This window comes from Hippichthys cyanospilos, chromosome 3, assembly GCF_059441005.1.
Source record: "Hippichthys cyanospilos isolate Australia breed blue-spotted pipefish chromosome 3, RoL_Hcya_1.0, whole genome shotgun sequence".
NCBI lineage: Eukaryota > Metazoa > Chordata > Actinopteri > Syngnathiformes > Syngnathidae > Hippichthys > Hippichthys cyanospilos.
Window position 1 is genome coordinate 12457804 of NC_142371.1, and position 12197 is coordinate 12470000.

Sequence of the window (12197 nt, forward strand, 5' to 3'; positions counted from 1 at the left end):
CTTCATTGTACTGCTTGGGGAGTTTGGCCAAGTTGAGTAATAGTGATTTTCTTAACAGTATGTTAATTCCTTGGGGGCAAGGAGCTGTAGAGATAGCCAAACAACAGTTAATCAATATCAAACGGTGCTTGGCTTTGGGTCTAGACCAGCTTCCCCCAATTGAACACATGCCTCTGAGCAGTTGTCTATCAACACATTCAATGTCAGACACAATGTCAGACAGACTACACGTCCAGGGCACAGTTTTAATTATTACTTAATCAGGGCAGAACACAAGGTCCTCTCATATGGCAGCTGTCAATGCAATGAATCAATGACATTAATGGGAAGAACATACAAATATGATTTTACATTCAGTAAACATGAATTAGTTATGGCATTGCAGATGATATTTTTCTCAATGTTTTCTTATATAATGTTCTTTTTTCCAAGACCCCTCAGTATGGCCCTATGTTTGTGGCCAATGACTATTATACAAAATTTGCTATAACTAATGGTGCCTTTTTCTTCCCCCATCATATCACACATATTCTCTGAAATATGAGGACGTAGAGACCCATGTGCATGTGATGTACATTTGTACAGTACAAGGCCATACCCAGGGTGAATTTGTTTACCTACCTTGTGACGGCTGTATGTAAAAGGACCGTTGTCATTTGTAAATATAAATCATGTCGCAAGGATAAACCACAGTTAATATCAACTTTTTCTATTGATACGTAGGACATTCTTAGGGCATGATTTGTTGGTGAAATCTCATTTGTGCTAAAGTCTGTCTATATCAAGTGGTTGTTCCTGCAACCTATTTCTCTGAACATGTGCAGCAGCCTTTCATTAAGCCTTGAAGTATGGATTTGCATTTTTTATGTATTTATTTATTTTTTACATGTAAAATGGTCACCAATCCTCTTGAATAGCTATTCAATAGGTATTCAAGAGGAGCATGCATACAATAGATGTTATTGTATGCATGCTCTTTACATTTATTTCCCAAGTACCTAATATTTTTTCACTATTGAGCTTTTTTAAATCTGGATATGATATTAGCCTGCCTTTTCAATGTTATCGATTTGTTTTTGAGAACTCTGTAGCTAACTAACAACGGCCAAAACGCCTCCTGGAAATGAGCAATATGGCAACACCCCCCTTCCTATTTCTATGATGTGTGGGAGGAAACTGGACACAATTTGTCCATTTAAAACAACTATACATACATTTCTCATTAATTTTAAAAATACATTGCTCATAAATTAAAAAAAACAGTGATTAATTCGCCCCGAGATTGCCGAATGTAATGCAATTCCTTCAAAACATCACAAGGATTAGCCAGTTCATGGCGCATTAATGGGAACATATGAACACCGCATACCATTCTGTCAAGCGTGAAGTAGGTTTTTTTTTTTTAGTCACCAACATATGCAAACACAAGGCGTTCCGAAAAGCTTTTGTAAGCATAATTGTTCTCAGGTTGTTTTATGTTACATTTAAATTTAAAAGTGATATCCTATTTTTTCTCCGTAGTTCACCTCCAGGGTGTGCTGAAATTAGCCTCACAAGACGGCCCCATCGCTGGAGGTCAGGTGGTCCATATTTTCCTTTATTTATAATCCTTTATTTCTTTAAACTGTATGTCTTTTTGAGCATCCCAAACAGGGATGCATGTGAGTATGCTGGAGTTTTCAAAGTCCAACATTGAAATATCCCAAAGACATCCAAGGCTAAATTGTACTAGATGTAAGTTGTCCTAGTTGATGTCCCTATATGGCCTCACTCAATGTGCACTTAACGAGCGCACGTTGCCCCACACCACAGGAGTGCACGTCTTTGCCAGGGACAAGTCAGCGTTTGCTCCGCTTAAGCCTCCATCGGGCGGCAGCCGTCCATGTCAGCATATCTCCTTGATAAAAAGACAATTTAATCCTGCTAATGTTGGTTGTATTGACACTTGTTTGTTTTATGGGCGATTGTGGTAGTGAACAGTTCGCTATGCTAGCTAGTTCGGGAGTTAGCATTTTTGCTGGAGAGCTGCTGACTGGCATCTGAGTTCATGTTTGCTGTCCAAAAAAGTCAAAATATTGTGCCGATCATTTTTATATCAGTCACACATTGAAGTGGAAAATAGTAGGAATGTATGGATGACTTGGTGGGTGCTCACTATTTCAGATGACATTGGAATGTGACAAACCAAGCCAGGCACGATTATAATGCTTTTCTCCTCCCTTTACTGACGTCTGCAATTACGACAACTCCTCCCAAAATTCGTTAGTAGCTGACAAAACAACATAAAAGACATCTTAAATGATTTCGATATTTTTATTGGTTCTAACTTTCGTGCAAACATCATTTTCACACAGAGACCTATTATATAAGTGCCAATGTGCAACCCATTCAAATGTCCCTTTAACACTGCACCTTTAATACTGGTGAGAATGTGCATTCATGTGGGTGTGTTTGTCTGTGTATGCATGTGTTTCTGTGAGTGTTTGTGTCGATAATTCTGCTGAGATGCAGACAGCGTAGGGGAGGGTGAAGGAGGAAGAAGAGCTGGACGGAAGACAATGTCAGCGCTGCAGTATGATCCTGTATCTGCCTCCTGCAGTCACAGCTGTTTAAAATGCACTGCCACAGACACACTCCCTCTCTCTCTTTCTCTCACTCTCTTTCTCTCTGTCTCACACACACGCACACACACACACACACACACACGCACACACACATTCTCTCATTTTCTTTCCCTTGTCTCTGTCTCTCGATTTCTCTCCCACACACACACAGACACACACCTACACACCTCACACACACACGGGAAATGGCCTCAATCACTGTAGAACACAGCCCCAGTTTTTCATTCCAGATGGGATTATGATGTTATTATTGCACGATCATGCCACATAACTATATTAACAACAGAGCACAACCTGGGACATTTCTATCATTCACCTTCCCTTCATACCTAGAAGACTTTTCATCAACCTCTCCCTGCTTCAAATATTATTCACACCCTGTGATAATATCAGAATTAAACAATTTACCTTTGTCCTCCCTGCTGCTGGTGAATTAGCGATTATCAGCATGGTGTAATTATGTTTGCACAGTGATGTATTTTCATCATTTATGCATTTGACTTGATGAAGATTCAGTGTTGCAACAACTTTACTGTTGAATGAGATGTTTGTTGCATTTGGAGTCTGTGGCCCATCTGAAAGCTTGGCACGGCTAAAATAGCATGAATATAGAACGAGGATCGCTCATGTGGGTGGATACACCCTCACTTCCCCTCCCCAACCTACGGAATGTGATAAGATGGGAAAGGAAAGGTGGACAAAGAATGGAGATGGTAAAGGGCTAAAAATAAGAGATGTGAGCATTTCAAAAAAGATGAGGGGTGAGGGAGTCAGGAAATGGACAAAGTCCTAAATCTCCGAGGGGGAAAAAAATCAACATGCTAAAGTTAGATTAAAAAAAAAAAGGAGCAGCAATTTCAAGACATCTTGAAATTCTTATGGGAATAAGGAAAGTGCAACAAAAAAAAAAAACAATTATGCACAGAAATACATAATGTCTGGTCTGCAGTTTTAGTGATTTTAAAATTCTTGAAAATGTCTCTTTTGTTGTTGTTGTTGTTGTTGTTTGTCTCAAATTGATTAGTCCTGAGCAGTGTCACTAAAACACTTGGCTGCAGTGTCCATTGGGAGGTGTTATGATTTTTGTCATGTTCAAAGGTAATGTGATGTACTATAAATATTGAATGTGGTATGCTAAGATGTGGGCTGTCCCATGCACTATACAGTACACACCATACATACTGCATGCATGCTCTCATGGTCCATGTTAGCAAAGTGCACTCCCCCCCACACAGTTTCCACAATCTCATCTTTTCCCTGAGGTATCAGGATGAGGGCTTGTCTTGCACTCCTTTGCCAGCTGACAATTAGCCTGCAATTTTTAATACACTGCAAGCTAATTGAACACAAGGGGGCTGCAGGTGTCAATCACTGTAACATGTTTGTTACGGCAGCATATCCCATAACTGAACAGCACTAATCTCTTGTAAATAATGACCTTGGTGGAAGTTGAATCATGTATAAAAATACAGAAAAAAATTAAAATTAAATGAATAATTTGTGACTTCTCCATATCCCTTCAAAGGCTCTAATGTGCTCTGAGTGAATTTTGCAATGCTTTGAGGTGATGCAAATGTGTACTGATATCTCTTTGTTAATATGACACTTAGCTGGAGCAGTCCACATTATTGCTTTCGATACTACAGGTAGGTTCTCAAAGGTCTGCCCTGAGGCGTGCAGGTGTCTGCAATGCATGCACAAAAGCTGGGCTGTGCATGGATAACGCTTAAATAAGCACAACCAGTGCAATGACTGGTGCTTGGGGAGTATTTTCAAATCTCCTGTTAGAAAGGTGAGAGTTCATCGAGGTGTATTTTCTATTATGCTACAGGCAACCGCTAGCGAAAAGGGCATGTGATAACGACAGACATGCTTCTTCACTGAATGATTCCAAAGGAAGCAGAGAGGACACCTTGGTGTATGTTGTGCCTGACATTCATAAACACTGGGAGCAGGGAGAGAAGAGAGGAAGAGGGAGGATTGTTTTATAAAAACTATTTACAGTACCTTGCCAAATTATTGGCCATCCTATAACTTTTTGTCATTTTACCATATTTTCCTCATATAAAAAGATCAAAATATTTGTGAGGAATCCCCACCAAGTAGTATACAGTTGTGAAGTGGTTTGAACCCCCTTTGAATTAATATTTCGTAGAGCCTTCTTTTGCAACAAATCTTTTCGGGTATGCTTCTTGTTGAAGGTTTGCACATCTTGAGACAGAAATATTTACCCAGTTCTCCATACAAAATAGCTCAAGTTCCATAAGGTTTCTTTATGATTTGGTGGAGATCGTTTGTGCACAACATTTTTCAGATCTTTTCACATGTTCTATTAGATTGAGGTCTGGAGTTTGATTTGGCCTTCCTAACACTTTTATATGGATGGTTTTCAACCATTCCATTGTAGATTTGGCTTTATGTTTCGGATTGTTGTTCTCACAAAAGGTGAACCTTCGCTCAGTCTCAGATCTTTAGAAGACTCCATCAGATTTTTTTGCCAGAATCACCATGTATTTAACTCCATCCATCTTCCTATCAAGTCTCCTTAGGTCAATCATAATGTTTTGCATTCAGTCCAAAAAGTTCAATTTTGGTCTTATCTGACCAGAGCAAATTATTCCACATGGCTCCTGTGTCACCCATGTGGGTTCTAGCAAACTTCAAACAGCTCTTTTTATGGCTTTCATCTTGCTACTCTTCCATAAGGGCCGGATTTGTGCTGAGTGTGTCTGAGTTGTCCTACGGACAGATTCCCCCACCTTAGCTGTGGATCTTTGCAGTTCATCCAGTGTAATCATGGGCCTCTAGGCTGCTTCTGTGCTTCGTTTTTTTCCTTGTTTGGGCTGAAGAATGAGAGGGACAGCCAGATCTCTGAGGTTTTGCAGCAGTTTAATACTTTCTCCATTTTTATTTTATTTTTTGCACAGTGCTCCGGCTTGTGAAATCATTTCATATACCTTCCAGCTTTGAACTTCTCCACAACTTTATATCCGACCTGCTTGGTGTGGTCATTGGTTTTCATGATCCTAATGGCTCCCTAGTTTTCGTTTGACCAACTCTTAGACCCAGTGCTAGTGCATTTTAGTGTACTGAGAGTGGATGACACTCAGGTGGACTATGTCATTTTGGTCAACTTTGGATCATTCAGAACTGGTGTCAGTTGGCTGCATTGACAGAATAGAGGGCCAATATTTTTGTACATCCTATTTTTCAAGTTTTTATTTGTCAAGAAGTATAAAATATAGTTTGAATTTTTTTTCACTTCACAATTGTGTCACATGGTGTTGATTCCTTGCAAAAAATGCAAACTTTTTATTTTTATATCTGTTGCTCGAAATGTGGTAAAATGTCAAAAGGTTATAAGTGGACCAACATGTTTGCAAGACACAGTATAACAGGAGTAAAGCATTTTCTAATTAATGACTCACACTTTGCAAGGAGAGAGAATGAACTCAGTGACTATTGCTTGTGATGCAACTCCGTTGTGATTGTCTTCACCGTAGTTAGTCTAGTGTTGTTATGTCCTCTTGTAAGTCAGCAATTGGACAATATCTGTAATTGCTGTGAATGGTAACTGTTGTAGAACGTGTATATATGGAAAGGCATCAAAGTGTGTGTGTGTGTGTGTGTGTGTGTGTGTGTGTGTGTGTGTGCGTGTGTGTGTGTGTGTGTGTGTGTGCGTGCGTGCGTGCGTGTGTGCGTGTGTGTGTGTGTGTGTGTGTGTGTTTGTTTAAGCAGATCATTCATAAATTCATCAGAGTTATGGGAGAGATGATTTGTAATTGTCTTGTTTGTACAGGAGATGTGTTCCCAACTGCTTAGAGTGCTATAAAACATTCTGTCCGTCATTGAAATTTAAAGGCTGGACACTGATAAGATGATTGTCTCCTAAGTCACTGCCATCAGCAGTCAGAAACATCTCTCTCTCCCCCAACACTCTGACTTGACAATGATTACGTATGCCTATAGGAGAGAAAAACAGGCTCACACCAATGCTTGTTTAGCACTATGGGAATTGGAATATTCTTCTCTCTATCATATCAAACTGTGTTTCCACATCATACTTTATCACAGTAATCTTCCTTGTTTCTCCTGAAATTCCAGTCCTTCAAGAGAGGCGTTTTAACCCCTTTCTGCCTGGTACTCAAGAAGCTTGAGGCAAACATGACCTAATTAATTGCCTCACTTTGGTTATTTCAGGTAGGTTATCCCACAAGTCATATGAACCCTGAGGCAACGTATAGAAGACCTGGAACCAGAGTAAGGCTTACAGTATAGAACAGACCAGATGGCATTTTAACTCTCGTTTTACACAACAGAACTTATAGGAGTATGGTAACATAATTGAGCAGTAACCTTTTGGTAGTAGTATAAGTTAACACTTAAAGCTTTGTTCAGTGTTCTAATTGAAGAGTGCAAGAATATAAATTATTTGATATTTTCTAATGATCGTACATAGTGGGAATGTAGTCAGACTTTGAAGTCTAGATTGTTAAGACTTGAGGCTTCTGTGACGGAGTGGCCTCATAATGTTGAAGACAATTTGTGGTTACTGTAGAATCCAGTGAGTACTAAAGATATGTTTTAAGATATTTGATTCTGTTTCCAATATAAGGTGAAAATCTCCAACGGAGTGGTTGACTGCAAACACAGTATAACGTTGTGTCTTATGGCTTTTCACCAGTGTCAGCTGTTGGTTTTTCAAATAAGAGAAGGTCATTTTTCCCCAGCCTACATCATGATTATGATTCGCTTATTTCATTGTCAATCAAAGATAATTTCTAATCCAGACAGATAATCCGGGTTTTGAGTTATGTGTCACGTTCCTGTTTGGTTTCCCCTCTTGCCTGTCCTTGTTAGTGTGATTGTGTCCACCTGTCAGTGTTTACCTCCCACCCCCTCCTCCAACCAATCAGCTTCCCTTGCTTATTGTTTCTCTCCAGCTGCTGAGTGTTACCTTGATAGTGTTGAGTGTATTTCATTCCCAGTTTGCTTTCAGTAAATTGTCGGTTTATCGTCTAAATATGTTCCAGTCCAAGTTTTGCTATTCATGGTTTTGTATTTTTGTCAGTTCCTTGTTGTCTGCTTTTCATCCTTGGTTTGAGTGTTTTTTTTTTCCAAATTAAAATCCTATTTTTCTAGTGCACCTTGGCTCCATTCTCCCTGCGTTTGGGTTCAGAATATAACAAATCTAAGGCAGGATATAACAAATCTAAACAAAAGATTAAGGTACTCAAACACGTATATTACTTTGTTGGGGGGGGTGATACATTAAATGATTATAAATTTGAAAAACTTGCAAACAAATGTGTTGTTAATGACCAAAAGTATACAGTATTTAAATATAGGTCTAGTTATCAATAAATTATATGACCTTGGGGGTGGCACTCCTCTGGAGGCTGCCATGTCTGTTATAACTATGGACAATGGTAAATGCAGCACCTACAGTCTAAATCTTACACGTTGTCCCTTTAAGAAGAAGCTGAGCTTTGTTTGCCGTCAATCGCCACTGCTTTACGCCACTAAGTAAACATAAGGACATTGATTTCCCATGTCTCATCTAAGTATTTGAAAGTATGTTATATCAGATAAACACTTTTCAAATAAAAACATTTGAACAAAAATGCTGATATACCTTCAATATGTGTTTTCTTCAAAAAATGGGGGTTGACTTTCCCCCCAAAGCAAGAAGATAACAAATATAAAATGTTGTGTGTGTGTTATTTATTATTTATTACTGTTACAGTGAGCTCATTACGCTCATTATACTCATTACACATCCAGTGAAAGGTTGGCTTTAGCCTAGAACCGTTCTAAATCACTTCTGTTACGTTGTAACATTGAGAACACAAAAGGTGGACCCCAACAGACCAAGCACACTCGAAAAAATCCAATCCAAAAAAAATTATTAAACAAAAGAGCACGCAACGCGTGAAATATAGTATTAGAAACATGTTCCCACACAACACTTTGCGTGTAATCATGTTGTGTGTATGTGTGTGTGCGCGCGTGTGGTGAGGGGGGCGGGCTTGACTGCCCTTGTAACAGCTAAGTGCAAAGTTGTTTGCGTTTGTGTGTATGGGGAACGGTTGTTGACTGTAAACGCCTCCATCATGGAACGCGCCTAAGTAATTTCATTAAATGATGCAGTTAATCTCTGGGATTATTTAGTTTACAAACTTCGCGTTTTCGGATTTATTATAGCGTCATGTCTCGCGCACTGCTCCTTTCAGTTTGTGATGCATTTGCGGTCACGATCCAAGCTCCGACATTAATTCATCAACAATTTGACAACAGATCATACACTGCAAATATTTCTTCATAAGCCTATAAATTGCATTTCACTCTCTAAAAATCAGCTACATATCAGTATATCTACATAGCTGCATGGATGTATATGTAGATAATAGGTACAACCCCCACAATGCGCTACTGGGGGTAGAGAGATGGGGTAAATTACATGAAATTCTTGCCTGTGAAAACTAAAATGTAAAACACAATCTTAACGGTCCGATTGCTCATCGTACAACTACATAATTTTCAGGCAGCTATTAAACAATAGTATAATCTAAAAATAACAATCTCCGGTACTTCTGTCGATACTTCGACTGCTCTATAAGTATTGAGCTTTCCGCAGTGTTAGTGAAGGCACCACCGGTGAAACGACATAGACCAGAGACACATTGCGAGTGGAGTAAGAGGAACCTGTACTCTTCTACAACATCGGGAGACAGGAATTCACACATTATCTTTTTTTTTGCCTGATTTTTCTTCAAGACTTTTGTCAGTGTCTTCAAGCAAAGAAGCGTAATCCTAGAATCGATGTTTGCATCGGCTGGATCCGGACTCTTTGACTTAAGCTTTCTGGAGCCGTGCACCGGTCTTTTCTTGTGTGCTTGTGTTGGGGGTTCAACGGTGTTTCAACTGGTAAGGAAGTGACTGCAGATATTTATTTGTGATATCAATGGTATGTTTGTTGCGCTGCTGCAGTTAGGGTAGCCTGGTGTTTCGCCAAGAGTGTAGGGTCGCCTGATGTTTCGCCAAGAGTGTGTGCTTCCTTTTAACAAGTCATTTCCTCTAATAGTGAGAAACAAAAGTTCATTTACTGCAGTAAGAGATAAAGGGTCATTTTGGAGGATCCTTGACTGGAAGCAAACTGGAACCCTTTATAAAGAAGCGCAAACAATCGTTATGATGTGTTTTAACTGTATTCCTGTTCAGAAGTTATACATTTGGATCACTCGAAGGGAGCAAACACCTATGTGGTTAAGTACAGTAAACGCAAAGGTCCCAATAACAGCTCTTTAACGATTAAAGATACTTTACGTCGCCATCCTCCCCGGGGGGCAGATTTGTCGTAATAGTTATGTAAAACGGTTTGAAGAGCGATACAGCTTGTGGACTTATGTGCTTGTGTGCGTGCATGAATGCCAAAGCGGTCGCACTGGATGTTGTTGTTTTACAGTTTATCTGACAAGAATCATCAAGAACCTAGGCGTGTCCAATTTACATGTTGCTGGAATTTTTTGTTGAATAGTGGCCTTTATGACGCACCGCACAAACAAACGCGCACGCTCGCGCACCTTTACACGCGCACTCGAAACCATTACCACTGTCAATTATTTAAAGTTTTGGCTGGCCTATTTAGTCACGATCGACTTTGAAATGTTTAACAATTTAAGTAAGCTCCATCATGATCGTGTTTATTTGCGGTCTAATTTACTTGCAATTGACCCGAGAAATGGGCCTATTTATTTTCTACTCTCTAAATAGAAGGGGAGACATAAATAAACCGTTCATCTTTGTTGACACGATTGTTTGTTTGTACTTGTTGATCTCAGATAAAAAAATGGATGCTATTTTTTGCATTTTTTTCTTCCATCGACAGCAAGATGCCGTCCTTGTGTAACCCCCTAACAACCAGCCATTAAACACACTTGTATGATTTATCCAAGCCAAGGTTACTGACTCAATGACAGTCATGACAGTGGTCATGTTGAGACGTAAAAGATTCATGGAAAATATGAAGGACTGGCCTGGGATCTTTTAGACCCTTAAACAAGATTTCGTGAAAAAAATAGACATACTGCGTTGCAGTTGTATTTTCCTAAGTGTCTCAATAACACTGCGCTTGTTAAGCGTTGCGCAGGCTACTGTTACGTAGCTTTTGTGGCTACAAGTTGCCCAATGACTACTGTATATTCAATGCCACCATTTGTGCAGAATGAACACGATTTTTTTCACGACTTAAGGACTCCAACTTAATGTTTAAAGATTTGGACTTGAATGCTGCTTTGTGTAATCTTCCTCCACTATTGACATGATGCATATTTTGATTTTTTTCAGTGGAACTGTCTTTTTTTAGTGTGCTTCACATCCCCTGTGCTTATCATGAACTTTCAACCCTGTTATGACTATCTTTTCCACAGACTTGACTTTTGTGAAGTCACCCCCCACACACTTCCACCCTCACTTACCCACAAACTTACACAAACACATTTTGTCCCTGTATTTTTTTGTGGAAAGTTTCTTGGGTAGTTAATAACCTTTTTGTGCAAGAAAGCATTTTATTGATGTGTCAAGAAACAATGAAGACAAGGCAGGGCTTTGTGATGGTAGAAATGCATATTTGAGCCATGTGAATGAATGGAGCCTCACATTCCACAGCGACAGCCCCTTTTGCTGAATGGCAGCACTAACTGCTGTTTTCATTACTCCTCACTACTTTGCGCCCTTATCAGTATGAACATAATTTACCTTTGAGGATCATGACCTCATCAAGACACCAAACTAGATGTTTGAGAATAGTGATTTTTTTTTTCTCTTCCAAACTTTGTAAATTTCTGATAACGATTGTGTATGTGTTACTCCTAATCAAATCTCACACTCATTACACGCATCTTCTCCCCACTCATTTCCTTTGGCTTTTATGCAGTCTTGTATGACGTACCTGTAAGTAGAACATAATTAAAAGTGCAAGAGTCTAAACCGAAAATAACTTGTCTAAGTAGGTCACCTTGCAAAATATAACTTATTCGCTAATTTCTGTGCTTAAGTCATTTTATGACACTAAGCATAACTAAATATTGAAAAACAATGTCCTCTAAGTGAATGTTTGGAATTTTTATTTATTTTTATTATATATATATATATATATAATATATATATATATATATATATATATATATATATATATATATATATATATATATATATATATATATATATATATATATATATATATATATATATAATATATATATATATATATATATATATATAGGTTGACAAAATTTGATTTTTGACATTTTTATGCGCGTTCCATTGTCAGACGCTGATCTGCTTCTGCTTGCTTTCATTCTGATTCTTTTTTCTACTTTTGTAACAACACTTAAACTCTAAACAAAGCCTGTGGTTCTGCAATTGGAACACACAAAAAGTCATGGATAGATAGTACCCCACATTTGAGGAAGTTCAAAAGACAAGAGTGACGTAACTACCAATCATGTCCACTGGATGAGAGTAAAATGCCTTTCACAATCTTGGTGCGGTCAATAACGACTCTCTCTTTAT

General features: G+C 38.7%; 1 protein-coding gene across 2 annotated transcripts in view; it reads left to right on the forward strand.

Moving 5' to 3' along the window:
• Nucleotides 1-9323: 9323 nt before the first annotated feature.
• The window catches only part of LOC148425785 (zinc finger protein 516-like), a 56264-nt gene continuing 53390 nt past the window's right edge, over nucleotides 9324-12197 (forward strand). For both annotated transcript variants that reach the window (XM_088411116.1, XM_088411115.1), the window contains exon 1: nucleotides 9324-9551. The gene's annotated coding sequence lies outside the window, so the exon portion shown is untranslated. The remainder of the gene's footprint in view (nucleotides 9552-12197) is intronic.